The sequence below is a fragment of the Talpa occidentalis genome, unplaced genomic scaffold (genome assembly GCF_014898055.3).
Source record: "Talpa occidentalis isolate TD23 unplaced genomic scaffold, MPIMG_talOcc4v2.1 talOcc4.6, whole genome shotgun sequence".
Lineage (NCBI taxonomy): Eukaryota > Metazoa > Chordata > Mammalia > Eulipotyphla > Talpidae > Talpa > Talpa occidentalis.
In genome coordinates, this window is record NW_023604972.1 from 110589323 (window position 1) to 110612488 (window position 23166).

At 37.9% G+C, this 23166-nt stretch overlaps 1 pseudogene; it reads right to left on the minus strand.

Annotated features, from left to right (window-relative positions):
• Positions 1–656: 656 nt before the first annotated feature.
• LOC119261068 (60S ribosomal protein L35-like) overlaps positions 657–23166 on the minus strand; it is a 108125-nt pseudogene continuing 85615 nt past the window's right edge.

The window sequence follows — 23166 nt, forward strand, 5'->3', positions numbered from 1 at the left end:
AGAAATTCATCAGAAAACAATTCTGAAATCTTATCCCAGCTGTAAGAAGTTCCCTTCAGGGTTTCTGTTTTACTTAAGGGGGTGGAAAAATAATATGGAAACAAAACCAAAAGAGATAACAAGTCTTCAGAGAAATACATAGGGAACTCTCCTGGAGAAAATAAACAGCTATACAAAAAGCTATGAAATACTGTTTTACAGAAATGCTTGTGATGGCTATAGCACCAAGACACAGACCCACTAAATAACTAAAACTAAATCAGATTATACAATCTCAACCTCACCCACATTTTACCCCCACTAGTAACAAGCCTCCAGTAAGATAGCAGCGTGTTACAATGAAAGAGTTTCAGGACATGTACCCTCTTTGAATAGCAGTCCACAGCAAAGTCCAAAAGTGAAGAGGGGAGGGAGACAAGGAAAGTAGAGCAATTTAGAGACTTTGCTACCTATACCAAAACAAATATTAATCATAGATTCTCTCCAAGCCTTTTCATTTAGTCCATGAAAGGAATAAATAGATGAATTAGACCTTTTTTAATGCTACACAAAAGACAGTAAAGAGAATGAAAAGATAAATCACACAATGGGAGAAAATATTGGCAAATCATATATCAAAGTAATGATTTATATACAAAATATGCAAAGAACTTTTGAAATTCAACAATGAGAACATTAAACCTAAGTAAAACATAGGGAAGAAATCTGAACAAACACTTCATCAAAGAAGATATAGATGGGGCCTCCCTGGTGGCGCAAGGATTAAGCACCGCACTATGATACAATTCGCAGCCTCTGCAGCACGAGTTCCATCACCCGCCAGGGAGCAACCCACATGGCGCAGCAGCCCTCTCCTGTTTCGGCCGCTGCTCCCAAAAGTTTTCAATCAATCTGCCTGTTCTGTTCCCCACTCCGTCTCTGGTGAATCCTCTCACCCCTGCATCTCTGGCCTGTACCCCAGCTCTTGTGTGCATAAATAAATCTTTGGGGAAAAAAAAAGATATAGATGGCAAATAAGTATATGAAAAAATGCTCATCAGCCTTTCTCAGAAGGAAATTCTAAAGACACCACTGAATATCATTGCATACCTATTACTATGGCTAAGATAAAAAAATGAATAAATAAATAACATCCGATAACAGGTGCTGATGAGCACAAGAAGCAACAGAAACTCATTTATTTTAACGTCAGCCAGTTTGTTTTATTGACGCCACACCGCTCAGGCCTTGATCGCGTACTTCTGCTGCGGGTACAGCCGTTCCTTCCACTGCTGTTTCTTAGTCTTGAGGATCTGCTCGAGCTTGGTGAGCCGGAGGTGCATGGCGCGCGTTTTCTTGGACCGCAGATCCAGGGGTTTGTACTTCTTGTCCTTGTAGAGCTTTCTGAGGTTCTCTTTCTGAGTCTGGTTAATGACGGTGAGAACACGGGCCATGGATCTGCGAACAACTCGGATCTTGGAGAGTCTGGAGGCCGCACCGCCCATCACTTTGGCGACTCACAGCTGGGACAGCTCCACCTTCAGGTCGTCCAGCAGCTTCAGCAGCAACTCCTTCTTCTGGCGGCGAAGATCCCGGGCCTTCATCTTGGCCATAGCTGCACAAGCCGCCGCCACCTGCTCGAGGGAAAGAGCAAAGAGCAAAGTCTAAAAATTTGGGAAGAACCAAAATGCCCTTCAATAGGTAAACAAATGAACAAATAATGAAATGTTATTCAATATTGAACTTAATGAGTGATTAAGCCATGCAGAAATATGGGTGAATCTTTAATGCATATTGCCAAGTGAGAGAAGTTAGTCTCCAAATCTAGAAATTGTGTAATTTCATTTGCATGACATTCTGGGAAAGTTAAAACTATAGTGATAGCAAACAAAGTTTTTATCAAGAGTTTTGAAAAAAAGGGAGGTTTAAAAACTCAAGGGAATATTTGAGATTGGTGAGACTAGTCTATTGATATATAATACTGTAAAGATGGCTACATGACACTGTGTACCTGTCAAAACCCATGGAACGTGATCACACAAGACCCCTATGTGTTTTAAAAATAATCTTATAGGATGTAAAATAATGACATGGAAAAATATTAAGTGCTCAGTTTCAGTATGAAATCCAGGCTGTGAAAAAACCATCTAATCATTTCTAAGCCTATGAAATACCCTCACTGAAGGAAAAAGGTGGAAAGGGCTGACTGAAGAAACTTTGGAAATTATTGTTAACTGTGAGACTAAGGCATAGCAACTGTTGTATAAAAGTGATGTCCTCTAGTTTATAAAGTAGTTTCTCCAATGTTATTATTTAATAACTCATTTGAAACTATTATACATGTATATAAATTGAAAATTCATTCAGTACAAGGATGGATGATGGAAGCCAACTTTCTCCCTGTAGTGGGAAGTTACAAGCAAGCTGGAAGAACAGAAAAAATGGTCTGTATGGGGACCCACAGACAAGGAAACATCACTACAAAATCATGGTTAGGTGAATGCAGCCAGATGAATAAGCACAGAAATATTTAGACATGTATATGTACATAGGTTAGTATACCTGCAATATAATATTTAAAATAAGTACTGCAATCAAACATCTTTCTCACTTTTCTGATCTTAAGAAGAAAACAGTCATAATCTTTTATGAATAAGCGAGCTGTTAACTGTAGGATTTTGTAAATGTTCTTTATCAAGATGGACAAGTTTTCTTTCATTCCTAGTTACCTGACAATTTTTATCAAAAGTGGATGTTATGTTTTGTCACGTCTTTTCTGATTCTAGTGAGTTAATGATATGATTTATTTTTGAGTTCATTGACACAATGTAACATTGAATGATTTTTCAAATGTTGAATCAACTTTGCTTTCCCAGGATAAATGTCACTGCTATATCATATATCACTCTTTTTATCTTTCATTGCATTTAATTTGCTAGAATTTTACTAGAAGCTTTGCATCTATGTTCATGAGAGATTAATCTATAGTTTTCTTTCCTCATAATATCTTCGACAATTTTTTGTGTAAGGGTAATACTGACTTCATGGAATGATTTGAAAATATCTCTACTGTGGCAAGAGTTTAAGGGTTAGAGCCACATTCCATCATGATTTTAGAAACATCTACTTACTCAGGAAAAACATTTTTAATTATGTTCAGTAGAAAGTAGAAATTACACATTTTCCAATGATTTGCACTTTTCTAAATATTTTGTAGTATCTTCCTTACTCTAACATTTCTCAATAAATTTCCCTTGTGTCATTATATAGGAATTACAATTTGATTTTAAATGCTGAATGCATACTAATGGTAAAAATAGCATTACCCTATTATAGAACCAGACCGAACTAGAAACTTTAAAAAAAAAAAAAAAAAAAAAAAAAAAACCTATATATTTGAAACACAGGCCCTGTGGCTGGTGAAACCAAGGTGAGTGCTATTTGAGTTTGACAAAAAATGGAGTTGAGTAGAGGGAAAACTCTGAAGTAAATTTTCTTTTGTAAGTTTTTTCAACTTATTGCACTTCAACTTCTAATAGGTCAGGGGAAACTTCTCCATGTGTAAATCTCTAAAAATGTCTTGGAAAATGTCTTGAAGGAAATTTGTGCTAAATATGTTTGTGAGATGCATTTGTTACAAGTCCTTTTTGAGGGCCTCCCTGGTGGCACAGGGGGTTGAGCACTGCGCCGTGAGGCTAACCACAGCCTCCGCAGCCCGGGTGTGATCCCTGGCCAGCTAGGGAGATGCCTACATGGCTCCGCAGACCTCTCCTGTCTCACCCGCTGCTCCCCTCAGCAGTGCATTTCAGTAGATCTGCCTGTTCTGCTCCCCACTCTGTCTCTGGTGAATCTTCTCACCCTCCCGCACCTCTGGCCTGTGCCCCGGTTCTTGTCCGCATAAATAAATCTTTAAAATAAATGTCCTTTTTTAATATTTTATTTTATTCTTACATCATTTTTCATTTTTGCACAATGCATGTATTTTCATTTTGGTTATATTCCCCATACAATTGCACCCCTCCCTTATTTTGACCCTAATCCTTCCTCTCCCTGCCCCCACCCCCACCCCATCCCCCCCAGTGTGTCTCTGGTCCATGGTTGCATGTTGATTTTGATTTTTACTTTGTATTAATTAGTCTTTTTTTCTGGTCCCTTATTTAGGTTTTCTAAATTCCTGCTATCAGTGAGACCATCCGGTATTTTTCTTTTTCTTTCTGGCTTATTTCGCTGAGCATGATCCCTTCTAGCTCCATCCATGTTGCTGCAAACTGCATGTGTTTATCTTTTTTGATTGCTGAGTAATAGTCCATTGTGTATATGTACCACATCTTCTTGATCCAGTCATCTATTTTTGGGCATTTGGGTTGTTTCCATAGCTTAGCTATTGCAAATAGTGCTGCTATAAACATAGGCGTGCAGGTGCCCTTTGGAATTAATGTTTCTGTGTCATTTGGGTAAATACCTAGGAGTGGAATTGCTGGATCATATGGAAGCTCTATGTTTAAGTAGGTCAAGAAATCTCCACACAGCTCTCCATAGTGGTTGGACCAGTTTGCACTCCCACCAGCAATGCAGGAGAGTTTCTTTTTCTCCACAACCTGGCCAACATTTGTTGTTACTCGTTTTTTTAATATGTGCCATTCTCACTGGTGTAAGATGGTATCCCGTTGTAGTTTTGCTTTGCATTTCCCTGATTACAAGTGATGTTGAACATTTTTTCATATGCCTGTTGGCCATTTGCATTTCCTCTTCAGAGAAGTTTCTTTTTAGCTCTTCTGCCCATTTTTTGACTGGATTATTTTCTTTGTTTTTGTTGATTTCATCAAACAACTCTTTGATGAAAGAGTAGCTCTTTGTAGATTTTTGTGATCAGTCCTTTATCATTAGTGTTGTGTGCAAAAATGTTCTCCCAGTCGGTGGGGTTTCTCTTTGTTTTGGTTATTGCCTCTTCTGCTGTGCAGAAGCTCTTTAATTTGATGTAGTCCCAGCTGTTGATCTTTACCTTCACTATCACTGCTTTGGGTGATGTGTCTGTAAAGATGTCTTTGATGTGCATGTCATGTAGTGTTTCGCCTATATTTTCTTCTATATATTTTAGTTTCAGGTCTTATGTCTAGTTCTTTAATCCATTTTGAGTTGGTTTTTGTGCATGGTGTGAGAAAGTAGTCAAGCTTCATTCTTTTGCATGTAGCGACCCAGTTTTCCCAGCACCATTTATTGAACAAGCTTTCTTTGCTCCAGTGCATATTCTTTGCTCCTTTGTCAAAGATTAGTTGACCATAAATCTGTGGGTTTATTTCTGGATTTTCTATTTGGTTCCATTGGTCAGTGTATCTGTTCTTGTTCCAATACCATGCAGTTTTGATGATTATGGCTTTGTAGTATAGTTTGAAGTCTGGGAGCATGATGCCTCCATTCCCTTTTTTTTTTTTCAGGAGAGCTTTGGCAATTTGGGGTTTTTGGTGATTCCATATGAATTTCATCAATAATTGTTCTATTTCTTTGAAGAATATCATTGAAATTTTTATTGGAACAGCATTGAATCTGTATATTGCTTTTGGTAGGATGGCCATTTTAATAATGTTAATTCTTCCAATCCATCAGCAGGGGATGTCTTTCTATTTCTTTGTGTCTTCTTCTATTTCTTATAACAGTGTTTTATAGTTTTCTTTGTATAGGTCCTTTACCTCTTTTTTTAGGTTTATTCCCAAGTATTTGATTTTTTTTTTTGTTTCGATAATAAAAGGGATGGGTTTTTTTATTTCTTCTTCTTCAGATTTATTGTTTGTATATAGGAAGGCTACTGATTTTTGCGTGTTAATTTTGTATCCTGCCACTTTACTAAACTGATTGATTACTTGAATTAGTTTTTCTGTGGAGTTTTTGGGGTTCTCTATGTATATTATTCTCTATGTATATTCTCTATGTATATTCTCTATGTATATTACTTCCTACCCTATTTGGATTCCTTGTATGTCTTTTGCACTATTTGCAGATGATATGATAGGAAGAAGTACTTCCTACCCTATTTGGATTCCTTGTATGTCTTTCTCTTGTCTTATTGCTCTGGCTAGGACTTCCAGTATTATATTGAAAAGCAGTGGTGAGAGTGGACATCCTTGTCTTGTTCCAGATCTTAATGGAAATGCTTTCAGCTTTTCGCCATTGAGAATGATACTGGCTATGGGCTTGTCATATATGGCCTTTATGATGTTGAGGTATGTTCCTTGTATCCCGAGAATTTCAAGGGCCTTTATCACAAATGGGTGTTGTACTTTGTCAAAAGCTTTCTCAGCGTCTATTGATATTATCATACGGTTAAACATCCTTTTTGACGGATGAAGGTATGAAAAGGTCAAAGACACAGTATATATCTCTCTTCATTCTGTTGTCCTCTCCCTAATCCCTGCACTCAGGAACATGCCTCCTTTCTGACTCATTCTTCAAAGGAGTCTTCTATATTCTGTATTTGTTTTACTCCCTACCCTCTCTCCATGCAATCAAATTGTCTTCCACCAGATACCTGTATTTAAATGCACATTACGGTATTAACAATTTTTAGTTAATACCAACAACAAACATGCAATGACATTTTGGTGATGAATATTTTTGCACCCATGGTAGATAGAAAAGATATTTTGAGGCCTTTTTTGTCCCTCTAAATGAAATTTTGTGTTATATTTATAAACCGATTAAGCCACCCATTTTTTTTTTCCATTTAATCAACAGTTGAATGCCACTCTACAGGTTCTAGTGATACAGTGATGAAGAAGAAGGGGGAAAAGGAAATACGATTTCTACCCTAAAACTAATAGATTGATGGACAATAAATAAGTTAACACATTGGATATAATAAATTCATAATGTCCGAAGTGCTGTAACAAAATAGATACATTCAAGAAATATGGAGTATGGTAATTAAGATATACTGATCAAGGAAACTAATACCTAAAGCATGATATTTGAGCCAAATAAGTCCGTTTTCTAACAGTGTTCCATGAGGTTCTGTTTATTTTTATTTATTTATTTCAATTTTTTTTTAATTTTTGCATAGCAGAACAGGGGTGTAGGCCAGAGGTGCAGGGGTTGAAAGGATTCACCAGAGATACAGAGTGAGCAGAGGAACAGGTGAATTTACTGAAATACATGGCTAAGAGGAGCAGCAATTGAGTCAGGAGAGGTCTGCTGTTCCATATGTTGGTTAGCTCCCTGACTGTGGGTGGAACTCAAACCCTAGAGGTGATAGCACTGAGACTTAACCCCTAGGCCACCAGGAGGGCCCTCTGTTTCTTTTTATTTTGCAAATTATACCCAATACATTTCTCTTCCCGAATTCATTCATTTAAATATCTATTTTTTTTTTGTGGGACCCTTACTGGCAGCCGGGAACGAACCGGTGTTGCAGAGGCTGCGGGCAGCCTCCCAGCCCAGCGCTCAACCGCTGCGCCACCAAGGGAGGCCCTAAATATCTATTTAAACAGCACCCTAAAATGGGATAGAACATTGATTTGAGACACAGAAAAAAGGAGGGAAATTTAATCAAATGTACATTTTTAAAGGTATTGACATCAAAACAAATTTGAAATAAATGATCCTACTGTCTCAGTGGCTGGTCTTTTTAGGGTTCTAGCCTCTCTATAGAAACAGAATATTCAATCTTCAGATTTTCTTCTATATATATTATACATGTTTATTTATATGCATGTGTATAATAATTTGCATACATTAATATGTAGGTAATAACAGATATGCTCAATTTATCGTGTCCTTCAGAATCTTCTTAGGAATGTGTCAAAAAAGAAAAGTTTCAGAGCCCACCTCAAAGAGATTCCAATTTAGCAGGTTTCAGGTATAGTCCAAGAGGCAGTTTTAAACACCGCAGGAGAGTATGAAGTAAAGCATTCTCACAAAATACATTGATTAAAAATAGGTTATACCATATTTTTATGAGTACATATATATTGATTCTTTTACTGTTTTGGTTTAGCAGACAACAAAAACTTAAAGATCTACAGAAAGTCAACCTAAATCTCTACTTTTTTATTTTTATTACCATAACTCTTAAGGCCATAACTCATTTCTAAGTAGTTAAGAGGGAGTGTGACCCCCCAGAACACAGTGCATCTCCTGTGTGAGCACCTGAAACCGCTCAAATGAAAACACTACAGGCCTGAACACGCCTGGGGTTAGTCAACTGTCAGATCCCATGCTGGACTCTGCCTCATGCATTGCCTTTTCAAACACACATCAGAAATTTCTATTTATTCCTGAAGCTTTTTTAACTACTGTGGCCCAAAATAACCATTCATGCAATTCCTGTAATTGTAGAGATTAGAAAAAGCATATAATTGAGATTAAATGGAATCTTAGCAGTTTATCCCAAACATCTCAGAAAACTGAGATGAAGGAGAATAAATTGTCCCAGCAAGATGTTTATTAACAGTGCATCTAGGTTATCTTCCAGTTCCTGATTGGGTGCTACCTTAAGCAAACCATACCTTCTCTCAATAACTCATATGCAGTACCCTACAAGATATTTCATGGCTTTTGTATATTATTTTCCTTCAAGACTCATATGTTAAACCAACTGGTAAGTTACTTCAGGCAATGCCCAACAGTCACTTGCCTTCCCTTGAAGTAACTAACACTTAGTGCTCATTTTACAATGATATATCACATCGCTCTTTTTTTCTTTTTTTGTCATTTTCCAGCTAACCATCATAATGTAAAACCATGTGCATAGAACATAAAACTAATCATCTGGAAAGAGGAAGAAATACAGGTGGGGGGAAGAGCACAGGGAACAACCAGAGCTAGCAAGTAAAGTAAGTTGCCTTGGTAACCCTAGGCTCAAGGCTTGGAGACTTGTTTCTAACATTCTTAATACAGTACGCCATCTAGTGGCTTTATTTCAAATTCAAACAATATAAACTTTTGTGTTCAATTTGCAATCAAATCAAATTAAAATAATCGGATTTGAAACTAAATTTATGTAATATGTCATTTAGAGACTCGGTAACAGAAATGTTTTTGTGTGCATGTGCAAAATGGAGATCTGGGATTATAATTTGCTTTTCAGCTTATTTGTCACAAAACTTACTTGTATAAAACTTTTGAGTAATAGGAACATCATATCCAAAACAATGTTTATGTAAAATATGAAAATATGTAGAATTATAAGTGTATGCCATACACAGAGTTCATTCATTAAAACTCCCATTTTCATTAATTTACAAGAGGAGAGAGAGAGGATAAAAGAAAGTGAGAGAAAAAAAATCCTTTATTCTGTAGAAATCTTTGGACATTTCTGAGGGAGAGAGAGGTTGAACTTCATAATTAGTTGCTTTTTCATTCATGCCAATAAAGCAGCCTGCTTTGGGTAACAGCTACCCAGACATATGCCAATATAGAAATGGAAAATTATACTCACAGTTACAAGTATTATATTTCAAAGAATGTTCACAATAAAAGTTGGCCAATATTATTAACTTTACACATTGGACTTCAAGCTAATACCAATTTTTGATGCCCATGTAAATTATGTATTTGCCAATAGAGTAAAACTTTCTTAAAGCATTGGGGTGAGGACTTTCTAGTTTTATATTTAGTACTCTTATATTTTAAGACATGCTTGGTTTTTTTTCCTTAATTTTTACAATATGTCACATATCTAATGGCCCAGAGTTATTTATGCAAAAAAGGAAGATTTCAAATAAGTCAATGGACTTACAGCAATTTTCCATGAAATTTTCTCTCCTTGAAGTGTTCATTTTACCATTTCAATTCTCATCTTAGCTAACTCTCATCTCCCCCAGAAAACACTGCTCCAGCATAACCTTTAAAAAAGAAAATCTTCTTTTTTTTTTTTTTTTCAAATTCCCATTAGCAATTGTGTAAAGGTCTGTCTCAATGGTTTCAATCTTAGTAGCACACTGGAATCACCTCGGGCTTCATTTACTTAGCTGGTCTAGATAAAGTCAGGGTTATGTAATGTCTAAAGGTCTTCAGAGACTCCAAATTAAAAATAACTGCTCTATATTATATTTTCACATTACACTGAAACCATGTGTTTCTCTGTCTACACTTGATAATAAATTCAAGTAAGAGTTTCTGGTCGTTTTGATATGGGCCATTCTCACAGATGTGAGATGGTATCTTATTATTGCTTTGGTTTACATTTTTTTCATGTGCCTATTGGCCATCACTGTGTCTTCTTTGGAAAAGTGTCCATTTAGCTTATCTGCCCTTTTTTTGATTGCGTTACTTATTTTTTGTTGTAGGGGTTCTTTGTAAATCTTGGTGATTAGCCCTTTGGTAGATACAGGTGATGCAAATATCTCCTCCTATTCAGTAGTGTGTCTTGTCATTTTAATGAGAGTTTCTTTTACTGTGCAGAGCTTTTTAGTTTGATATAGCCCCAGTTTCCTTTTGGCTTTTGTTCCTGTTGCTACTGGAGACAAATCCCAAAGGACATATGAGAACTCAATGTTCTGGAGTGTTCTGCCAGTTTTCTTCATAGTATTTTATGGTTTCAGGTCTTACAATCTTTAATGCATTTTGAGTTATTTTCTGTAAACAATGTGTGATAATGGTATGGTTGGTTTTTGGTTTTTCTTTGTTTGGTTTTTGTATGTGACTATCCACTTTTCCCAGAACCATGTGTTAAAGAGGCTTTCCTTTCGCCAAAGTATACTCTTGGTCCCTTTGCCATAGAATAACTGTCCACATAAGTGTTGGTTTGCATCTTGGCTGTCAATTCTATTGCATTAGCCTAAGTGCCTTTTTTTATTTCAGTAGGATGTGGGTAAAAAGGAACCCTCATACACTGTTGGTGGAAATGTAGACTGATCCAGCCCCTCCAGAAAACAGTATGGAGATTTCTCAAAAATTACCATATTGATCTACCATATAATCTACCATATGATCCAGCAATTCTACTTCTAGTTATTTACCTGAAGAATGCTAAAACACAAATTCAAAGGGATATATCTACTCCTAATTTTACTGCAGCACTATTTACAATAGCCAACTTCTGGAAAAACTAAATGTCTAATGACAGGTGAGTAAATTGAAAAGATATGGTATATATACATAATGGGATACTATTCAGATATATGTATGAACATATATAATATAAAATTATATATACATATAAAAGATTAACTTATGAGTTGAAACAAAATGGAAGTAACTTATGGGGATTATGCTAAGCAAAATAAGAAAATTTCACTCTTATGTAGACTATAGAGGTCAAAAACAAACCTAGAAAACTGACTATAAAATTGAGAATACTAGGTGCAGCAGACCTCTTCTGTCTCAGGCGCTGCTCCCCTCAGCAGTGTATTTCAACAGATCTACCTATTCTGCTACCTACTCTGTCTCTGGTGAATACTCTCTCTCTCTCTCTCTCTCTCTCTCTCTCTCTCTCACACACACACACACACACACACACACACACACACACACACACACACACCTTTGGCCTACACCCCAGCTCTTGTATGCATAAATGAATAAATCTTTTTAAAAAATGAGACTACTAGCTGGGAGGGGGAAGTTGAAGAACAATATGGGGAGGGAGCACAGTAGACTATGGTGGAGGACTATAGATGCTTTGGTGGTGGATGTGGTGTGGTAACATACATCTGAAGAGGCGTGATCCTATACCTCTTTTTTTTTTTAAAGATTTATTTATTTCTTTCTTTATACAAGCACTGGGTACAGTCAGAAGCGCGGGAGGGTGAGAGAATTCACCAGAGCCAGAGTGGGAGCAGAGCAGTCAGAAGGACCGAGGTACACTGCTGAGGGGAGCAGCGGGCGGCAGGAGAGGTCTGCGCGCCATGTGGGACCCTCCTCCGGTGGCCGAGGAGCAGCCAGGGATCGAACCAGCGCTACAGAGGCTGAGGGCAGCTTCGCAACCCAGCGCTCAACCGCTGCGCCACCAGAGAGGCCCGATCCTATACCTCTTAATCATATCTAGTGTTATATTCCAATGTTGCCTCAAAAAATTAAAAACAAAGAGTTATCATATTAAATGTTTTTACTTACCACTCTTAGGAGAGTATTAGGTATATATTAGGCATCCAAAAGTTATGAATAGTATTGAACTGAATTAACAATCTTGATAGGACCTTATGTTTATGAAGGAGATGCAATCTTGTGTACAAAACTGCCTATTGGGGGATATATAAAAAAAGATATTTCTAGAAAAATTCCTAATTCTGGGCAATAATCCCCAATTTTCATTCTTCTAGATAGCAAAGGAAATAGTAAAAGTTTCTCATGACCCCACAGGGCTTTCATGACCTCAGTCAAAATAACCTACATGTTAAAGTGACACAAACTATCTCCTGAAACCTTTAACTCAAAAATGTAATTAAAAGGAAAAAGATAACTATACTAGTTTCTTTTTTTAAAAGATTTATTTATTTATGCATACAAGAACTGGGATGTGGGCCAGAGGTGTGGGGGTGTGAGAGGATTCACCAGAGACAGAGTCAGTAACAGAAAAGGCAAATCCACTGAAACACATTGCTAAGGGGTGCAGAGGGCAAGACAGGAGAAGTCTGCTTCACCATGTGGATTATTTCCCTGGCCAGGGATCGAACTCATGCTGCAGTGGCTGCGGATAGCTTCATAGTTGTGAATTAACCCTTTGTGCCACCAAGGAGCCCCTATACAAATTTAGAATTGGGGTGAAGAAGAAAGTTAGAAAAATGGGTATAGGCAGTCAGTGAGGAACAGGGTGTCCCAAGTCCATTTATTGGCCTGAGAAACACTCGGTTGGAACCAGAAGGGCGGGCGCCCTACCCGGCTCCAGCCCTAGGTCCATTTATCAGTTTGATTGGACAATTCCAGACCAGGATGGTACCCCCCAACCCAGTAAAGAGTGGAATGTTCAGAACACCCACTCAATAACACAATTCACTACTAGTTTCATAAAGGCAGACCAGGTAACGCAGGTAACATGGGAAAATTCAGTGGGCCTCAGTAGCCTTGGAGACCCTCAAGGGCCCAGACAATCAGCAAGAGACACAACATGGAGACACCCAACAACCGAACCCTCATTCCTTGCTCACTATACCCATGTAAGAACCTGCATCTTACCCCTTCAATGGCTACCCACTTGGGACCCCTGTAGGTTGGAAAGCTTTCCTGCCCTCCTTCTTATCTATCAATAAATCTCTTGCTTTTCTGTAACTTTGGTCTCGACATTGAATTCTTTCCTAGCCAAAGACAAGAACCTGGCTCAGGCTACTCTTGGATGCTATTAAAGGCTTTTTAAAGACTTCGCGGAGTATCTATAGCCCAAGCAGGCAGAGAACAGGGTCTTTTTCCTTTGAAGCCTGATGCACAACGGCTTGACTTTTCTCTCCTCCCACAACTCTTCTGAGCACTAGCTCTAGTGAGCTTTCAGGAAACCCAGTCAAACACCTGTAACCTGTTTGGTGAGTTCTGTGTAGAACACATTTGAAATGCCAACGGGTGAATAGAAAAGCTCCCCTCTCCTCTCAGTACTGTGCTGTCCTATCCTTTCATTTCCACAGACTGAAAACCATCAAAAAGTCTCCCCCAAATTTACAGGACCCTTTTGGACAGTTAAAAACTGCTAGTGTGGCCACCAGCCTAAAGTCTCAGGGATAGGCTATGTGGTGTAGAGTGGAGAATCCCCTGTCTCTTTCAATGCAGGGAAGTTGTCCTCTCTTGAACCACTTTGCACTATTTCCACTATGACCATGCATTTCAGTCACAGGTCCCCGTGTCCCACTACTCCTGACTTCTCTCGTGGCCTTGAAGACAGGTCCAGACCTCCTCTTTCTATCTCGGCTTTCCCCGCCCCCGACGACACTCATAAGACTGTCCTTTCTGCAAAGGATCTACATGGGGATTGGGTGTGCCCCTCCAGGATTTCTGACTCCTGCTGGTCCCCCATTTGGCTATACCTTCTAAATCACAACCTTAATTGCACTGCCCCTGTCAGCAGCCTCACAGTCATGGTTTCGCTTCAATAATCAGTGGCTTTTAAATTTGGCCCAGGTCCTGATTTCTGTTCACATGTTCTGGATCACTGCTTAGTAGATATTCTTCCATATTCAGATCCTAAAAAGTCCCAAATTCCATCCTCACAAATTGTCCCTTCCATCTGGATTGGCCCCGTGGGGACTCCTTGGCTTCCCTGGTCCTCTGTTCACTGACTGTAAACATTTCCCCCAAATCAGGGGGTTGTGAGTAAAGACCAAGTAAAGTAATAGAAGTACAAGCCCTTTGAAAAACTTAACAAGTACTATGAAATTTGAAGGACCAGTGAAGATAAAAATCCTTCTTAACGCTGTAAATGACTTATTGAACCTGTTGTGTTGTTTTGTTTTTTTTTTCCCCCAGAGCACTAGGATCATAAATACTAATTCTATGTCATCATCAGGTCATTTTAAAAAAACTAACCTTGGGAAAACAGCACCTAGTAGGTAAACAACCAGCTATAGTATTCACGATGTGATTAATAATGATATAATGCTAAAGTTAACAATTAGCCAATTCGTGCTAAACTCTCTATGTTCATCTTGTAAAGCTAATAAAATCCCTGAAAGCATAAGTAGATTGTGTTGTCTCTTTTTTATGTAAGTGTGGATGTACAATGCTCCTTTCAAGTTAAACAAGAGCAGGATGCCCTAGGGCAATAGGTATACATCAGGCAGTAGGACAGGAAACCCCTCAGGGGCCCTGACAGATGTACTTTGCTCCCCAAGAACTGATCAATGGGGACACCTTGTTAATAAGATTGGAGCCGTGGGTGGGAGTCTGGAGTTTAGGAATGCATCAGTAGACTTACCTCCCTATAGCCATAAATCTGGTTTTCAGTTTGTTCCACCCTTTTCTCTGTCAATAAAAAGGGCAGGATCTTGCCCTTGGACAGCATCCTGCATCCTACAGCCTGCTCCATAATTCCCATTTCTTTTCTTTATCAGTGTGTTGTTGCTGATGCAACATGTAAGGATTTTCTTTCTTACCATAGTAAATATTATTGACAGATTACTATGTATCAGGATATTTAGGGGGCTAGAGATTTTGCCATAATGAAAATACACTACTTCCCTCCATGGAGCTTATTACTTTATAGGAAATGACAGACAGTATATATAAGCAAATATGCAAGCAAAGAGGAAAAGTAATGAAGACAAGTTGTTGATATCTTATCTCAGCTACTCCATAGCCTTGCTTCCTGAGTATCCATTTTGTCCTGTCTGCAGGGACCTTAAATTGACCACTCTGAGGTATTTACCCTCATGCAAGGATATGACCTAAATAACAGCCCTTAGTCATAGTAAATTTAAGTTCCTCTATGGCTTCCCCAAAGGCCATTGTAATAAAAAATTTACCCTGCCTCCCAGGGCCTTCCATTTGAGCAATCTTTAGATAACAGCTCCCCAGAGAACTTACCCAAACCATACTCTATTTGGATTGATGCAATTGGCCTTAGCCCAGGATCCTCAAAACACTCCATTTATGACCCTGGTAAAGGCCTGGTAAAATATCCAGGTCCTGCCTCTCTCCCTGCCTGCAACCTACCCTGACCTCCCAGTGTGGCCCCTTGAAGTCTGCCCTGTGTACTTACTGCAGAACCTGTGAGAAACAAACCTTTCTATTACAGGTTCTTTTATGGTAGTTTTTCAAACTGTTGCTCGCCATCCAACACCTCAGGGTTTTACTTTATAAGGTTAATTTAACGAAATCATAACACATGTACTATAGAAAGAATCAAAATATGCAATTAACTTAATTGACTAAAAGGAAAGATTTCTTTGAGTAATTGACTTTTTAACTGAGATGTGAAAGACTACACAAAATCAAATATGCAGAGATCAGACGAACTTGCATGTCAGAGGGGAAAAAGAGCAAATGAAAAGGCTGGAAGGCAGGAGAGAAAGTGTTATCTTTGAAGACAAGGAAGGTCAGGGGGGCTGGAGTGGGCAGGCAAGAGAATAAAGGAATGAGAAGAGAAGGGAGAAGTAGAGATACTAGTCATTTGGGGCTTTATCAGGGAAAAGGAATGAATTTCATTCTAATTACAAAGAGACGTTATGGAGGGAATATATGATTTTTAACACTCTGCATTATAAGGAACAGATTGTAGAGGAGCAAAGTTGCAAATACAAATAGCAACCAAGACTCTGTTGAAGTAGGCTGAATAAATGTTAAAGTCTTTTACTGTGGTACAGGAAATGAAGATGAACAAGCAGAAGATATAATTTGGATTAAGAGTCAATAAGATTATGGGTAGATTGTACAGGAGAGAGTGTTGGGTGTGAGAGGGTGTGATTCCCCCTACCTGTCTTGGTTATTCTAGGCTGGCAAATAATAAAATTAACATCCAACAAAAGAAAATCTCCAAAGAAGAGAAGTTACTAATAACATGTAGACCTCCTACATATATGAGAGAGACCCAGTAGAAACTGATCACATCACCAAAATATTGTCACTTCTTTAGTTTCAGCTACTAGTCTAATTCCTGTGGAAAACAGTATGGAGATTTCTCAAAAACTACAAATCTGCCATATTGTCCAGCAATTTCATTCCTAGGTATTTACCAAAAGAATACAAAAAAAAACAATACCTGAAAGGGGTATATATACACACCTATGCTCACTGCAGTACTATTTATAATATCCATGCTATGGAAACATCCTAAATGCCAAAGACAGATCAGTACTTTCAATCCTTCCAGGAAGCATTCTTAACTCTCACATTTCTACTATATCTACATAAAATGCCATGTGATCCAATTGAATTTATTGACTATTAACTGTGTATTGGAACTAAGAAAAAATGGATAAAAAGCTTACATAATTAAAGAGCTCGTTAATCTTATTATTTACACAAGTTTCAATTAAAATATTGATCCACAATTAATTAAATAGTATGTTTTGCTGTAAATACTTCACGTTAGACAGCACTTGATGCCTGGGTTCACAGTGATAACATCTCTATAAAAGAAAATTTTGCAATTCTATTTTTGGTATTCTTAGAGAAAATTCTTATTCCTCTGTGGGAAATACAAATATCTGATCATACTAACGCAAATTCTTACATAAAATTTGGAAATTTTATGAAGGCATCAATGTGTATCTTTGTATTTGCTGAGAAATTTGAAAATTCCTTCTACTCTCTAATTATCAGCAGAAAATTCAGTAAAACATGACAACTCTTTTCAGAGATTTTGTAACCCATATGAACCCTCTTCAGAAAGGTAAAATTATGGGTTGGGTGTAATTGAAACTAGTTACTACCCTTAGTGACCAGAGATAGTCCAATAGAAGACAACGAACCTTATGTAAGCCTGTTATCAATAAAAGTCTCCAGGGCCTCCCCAGTGGCGCAGTGGTTGAGCACTGGGTTGCAAAGCTGCCCGCAGCCTCTGCAGCACCAGTTAGATCCCGGCCACTGGTGAGGGTCTCACATGGCGCGACAGACAAACAGAGGTCTGCTGGGCCCGCTGCTCCCCTCAGCAGTGTATTTCGTCAGTCTGCCTGTTCTGTTCCCCGCTCTGGCTCTGGTGAATCCTCTCACCCTCTCATGCTTCTGACTGTACCCAGTGCTTGTATAAATAAATAAATAAATCTTTAAAAATGCAAATCACACTTTGAAAATAAAAGTTTAAAAAAAAAAGTCTCCAGACTCTGTTATTGTGGGAGAAACAATATGTCCTGAATGAACTCCTGATCTTTTACAGACCCCACCCCACCTCCATGCTGAAGAGATCTCAAGCACTGAGTATTGTAACTTCCATTATGCCATGAATCTACCATAACTCTTAAATTCATAAAGGAGGGATTGTTGCAAACTAAGGGTGGAGTTAAGCAGCCATGTTTGATATAAAACAGCACATGTGGGCTTATCTCATTGGGCTTTCCTACTTCACAATGTACCTGCGATCGCAGCTCAGATGGCATTATTACTGGAGAGGTTCCTAACGTAGGGTGGAGTTTAGCAGTAAGAAGAAGGCTTGGGGGACGAGACACACAGAATAGATATGTGAAGGAAGGCACGTTTACTTCTCAACTTTGGACTTGCACCAGAGACTTGGGGGACAGGGAAGGGGATACATGGAGTTGAGATATATAGAGACACTTAGAAAAGACATGGGTAAGAAACCCATGGGGAGGCTGACATGGCAGACCTTACTTTGATTTGCACTCTGATTTCCACTTCTTTTGTCCCAAACTTGTTTGGTCTCTTTTTTATCTTTCCAATAGTTCCCTACCAGCTGCAGGGGGCATTGTTGCCCCAGCCAGATAGGATACTGACAAACAGCTAAGAAAAAAGGCCTCACACCGTGGGGCTGAAGATCTGGCATCCCTTTGCTTTTTGTGCTTGGTCACAGAGAGAGAAAAATTTATCAAAAAGTATATTAGGCAATAAATTATATGTATCAGCATACTGTAATAGCACGGAAAATCGTTTGTTTGGAAATTAGTTGTTGGGCAGTTTGGCCCACTTGACAATGGGAAATGGTTTGTTGAACATGCCTGACAAGCATTACAATACAATAATTATAGTGGGTCCTTCTTTTGCCTTCTCTTGAAGTTTCTTGGGAAAGTTTTTAAATGAAGCTATTTGAGTTAAGGAGTTTCTAGGTAGAAAAAGTTCTGATAGCTGAGTAGCAGCCGGCCCCTGGTGTGAAGGCCATGAGAATAAAAAAAGTCTTTTCTTGCTTAGGCTTTAGCTGATAGGGATGTACTGGCGGCTATCAACTGTCTTAGGTTATTGTTTAGCTGAAACAATGAGTTTTAGTGTAAGACTTAGTTTTTTATTAGCCTTGAAGGTTGCCTTCTTACTGAGAGCACAAAAGCCCATGAAAAAAGAGATGCACTGATTGTTTCTGCTTTGTTTCTATGCACATGATAATGTAATCTCACTGCTTGCCAAAAATGTATAAATAAAAAACTGCTGAGCCTCTCAGCAGAAGATACTAGCACCTCACCAAGTGTCAGTGTCTCCTCATTCTACCTCGTCCCCTTCCCCTCAGCCCTTTCGTTTTCCCCGACGCCGTCTCATCCTTTCAGGAACCCCTGACACTACATTTTGCCGGAGGCTGGTCCCCGGCACCTACCAGAACGTGCCTTGTACTTACAGCAAGCTTTCTGGCTTCAGCAGTCCTGTTTTAAGCTGACCCATTTTGCACTGGCCTTTACTCTACGAGGATGCATAACATTGGGTTTTTTATTGGGAAACTATTATCCTTACTTCTCTTCTCTCTCTATGCACACTAGTTCTGATAAAATTCTTTTACACTAAGAGTATGATTTATCTTTATGAGACAGGTGGAAGAACCCATTACAGCACAAAAGCTTGGGTTCCTGTGGTATCCCTCAGTGTGCATGCTAACATTATTATTGAGAAAAACTATTAAAATTTCACAACATGTATTAAGAATTTAATATATTGTTTTATCCTTTACATAATCTATATTTAAGTATTACTATTTGCTTAATATTGGCTTCTTTTATCTGTAACAACTTACTTAAAAAACATTTCAACTAACAGAAAAATAAAAATAATATTTACATTTTAATTACAATATCCAATAATGAAAAGGGAAAGCAATGAGCAAGAAAATGAAAGTATTAGATTTCCATTTTTTCAAAATGGAAAAAAGCTTTTAAGCTCATATATTAACTAATATACTACTTTTATGTTGCCCCAGAAATCATTATTAAAATCTATCATAAATTATATGACAGATTGACAATTATATCAGCACACTGATTTTCAATTATTTGCTTTGTATAGTCACTGTTATTTGTTAGGTTACACTGGTGTGTGGGATAAAAATATTTTGAGTCTCAAGGTCGGGTTAGATAATACACATATCTTTCAGAGATTTTTACACAATCAAACTCTCATTCCATTTTAGAGAATGCTTTTTGAGTACTGACAAAGTTCAGGGTACTCTTTAATATCTCCTTTACCAAATATAGACTTGGCACTTTCTTTGTTTGCTCCTGTGACATTCTTTGTTTCTTCCAGGTTTTCTTTATTGATTTCATTTTCTCCTGAATCTCTAAATACTTTAGCCTGCTGGGGCTCAGTTCCTGAGGTCTTCTATGTCTACAGTACTCCCTAGATGATCACATCAGGTTCTTTGGCTTTAAATACTAGCTGTGATGACTGCAAATTTGTATCTCTAACTCTTGACTTCTCCTCTGAACTCCAGACGAATATAACCATGAACCTGCTAGATATCTCCACATCAATGTCCATAGATATCTCAAGTTTGCCATGTTCCCAGTGAAGCAATTTGTTCCACATTCCCCCCTCCCATTTACATGTTCCTCTCACTGTTCTTTACTTTAGTAAATGACAACTCCCGTCTCTCAGAACAAGAGATTTTAAATCATTCTTTTTCTTCTCCTGCAGTCACATATTAGTTTACAGCAAATTTATTAGTTTCAACTAAGAATACTGAATTAGTTTCAACCAGAAGACAACTATTTTCCCTTCCTTCCACCACAACTACCCCGGCCCAAGACAAGATTACTTTTAGCTTAGATTATTTTAAAAGCCTTGTAACTGACAGCCCTATTTCCACTCTTGTTTTTCTATAGTCCACTCACCACAATGAAATCAGAAATTCTTTACAAAATATGGCAAATAGTGTCTTCTTCAAACCTTCCAGTGGCTCCCTACTTCCCACCCAGAATAAATCCACAGTCATCAAATAGTGTATACCAGCAAGGTTTCCATGAGCTAGTGCCCTGCTACTTCACTGACAGCATCTCCCAGACAACTCCTCTCCCTTAACACTCTCTGGCCACTGTCCCTCCTCATGCTGCTGCGCCAGCGTCTGCCTCGTAGTCTGTACAGTTTTTCTGACTGCCTGGAGTATGCTTTCCCTAATAGCGTCATGGATTATCCCTTCACTACTCCTAGGTCCCTATTCATGTATCAAGTTATCAAAGCAATTTTCCCTGACCACACTATTAATATGCTGCTCTGTTTTCCTTTTTTTTTTAATAGTACTCAACATTACCAGACAGATATTGACTAATGAGTTGCCTTCTCTCCTCCATGAAAATGGAAGTCTTGAGAAAGCTTAGACTTCACTATTTCTAGTTTATTGCTATAAAAATATATTGTTTCTGAATATTGCCTACAATGTAGTAGGTATTAAATATTTGTTGAATTAATAAATACCTCAATATGAGATATAGTAGCAGTCCCTTAACTTCATACATTAAATTCCTGAAGCAGAATTTGGAATATAAAATAAGAGTGATGTGTATATAAAGATGAACAGATAAATGACAGATGATGATAATAGGCAGACAGATAGATAAATGACAGCTAAAGATCCCAATCACAAAGGGTAACAAAATATTTTAGACTTGCTAATTACAGTATGCTTTTCAGACACTTTTGAAAAATGTATTTATATGCTTTGTACTTCACTTTTCTGCAAATTTAATGAGATATTTTATATAAGATTACTTAAAATTCATTATTTGATATAACTATAATAATCTTTTCATTCCCATATGTATTACTTGTCATTAAGAACTATTAGTTTTTATCTTTTTTTACTTTTATTTTAGTATTTGTAGAATGAAGGCAATAATTCCCATAAGTGTACTAGGAAGACAAAAAAATTGATTCTTCAGAAGCAAAACTGTTGACTGGATGACAATTCCACCATATAATAGATTTTAATATATTACATCAGCTGATGGAGAAACATCCACATTTGGTGTACAAAGGAAATTGTGTAGAATCAGTGCATGCAAGTAGAGCCCTATAAAACTGCATGCTAAAGAAGATGAAGATTTTTAGCTTACATCATGCTATCTTGCTAACTATGGCCAGGTATCCTCAAGCTCTTGGTGATCAGTTTTCAAACTTCAAAATGTATTGAATTCCCTGAAGGTTCTATTAAGAATTCAGATCCCTCAGCCCCAACCCAGATAATCAGATTCAATGATTGAAAACAAAGAAATGTTATTTTTAAGAAGCACCTCAGGCAATTCTGACATGAGTCTAAATACCACACTTTGAGAAATGCCTGCCTAAATGAAGGAAAGCTTCATGGTATCATATACCTTTATATGACAATTGGCCTTTTTTGTTTTAGAAATAGGCAATTCTTTGCATTGTTCTCCACCTTTTTGTGATTTCAAGCTTATTCATAATTTTAGCTTTCATTTCATAATCTATGAAATGGTAGTCAAAGAAATATAATGTACCTCCTTATTTTTGCCTCCATCATCTTCCTGAAATGAGGCATATGATTAATTTCTTGCAGTCATATCCATTTTGGAGAGTATAGATAGTAAGAATTTGGGCCTCCCTGGTGGCTCAAGGGGTTGAGACACAACCTATGAAGCTATCCGCAGCCACTGCTGCATGAGTTCAATCCCCAGCCAGGGAGCTACCCACATGGCGCAGCAAACCTCTCCTGACTCGCCCACTGCTCCCCTCAGCAGTGTATTTCAGTCATCTCAGTCATAGCTTATTTCCATTACTGGGCTAATGTAAATAGTGCTGCAATGAACATAGAAGTGCACATATCACCTCAAATTACCAAGGCACTAATTCTTCAGGTAGATACCTAACAATGGAATTGCTGTATCACATGGCAGACCAAACTTTAATATTTTGAGAAATATCCATATTGCTTTCTATAGGTACTAGACCAGTCTACATTCCCACAAAAAGTGTAAGAGGTTTCCATTTAAACTCCATGCACACATCAACACTTGCTGTTTCTGGTCTTTAATATAGGCCATTCTCACAGCTGTGAAATGGAATTTCATTGTGGTTTTGACTTGTATTTCACTGATAAGCAATTACAAACTTTTTTTTTTTAATGTGACTGTTGGCAATCTGTATGTCTCCTCTGGAGAAGAGTCTAATCAGCCCTTCTGCCCATTTTTTTACTACATTTTTTTTTTTTTTGCGTGTGTGTGTGCAGTTGCATGAGTTCATAGGAGACCTGAGATATTAGCTGTTTGTCAGGTAGATGATATGCAAATATTTTCCCCATTCAACAGGATATCTATTCATTTTAATGATAATTTCACTGTACAGAAGCTTTTCCATTTGATGTAACCCTGTTTTTTTCTTTTTGTTTCCCTTGCTGTTGGAGTGAAGTCACCAAAGACATCCATGAAACCAACAACTCATTTTGACCTTTCT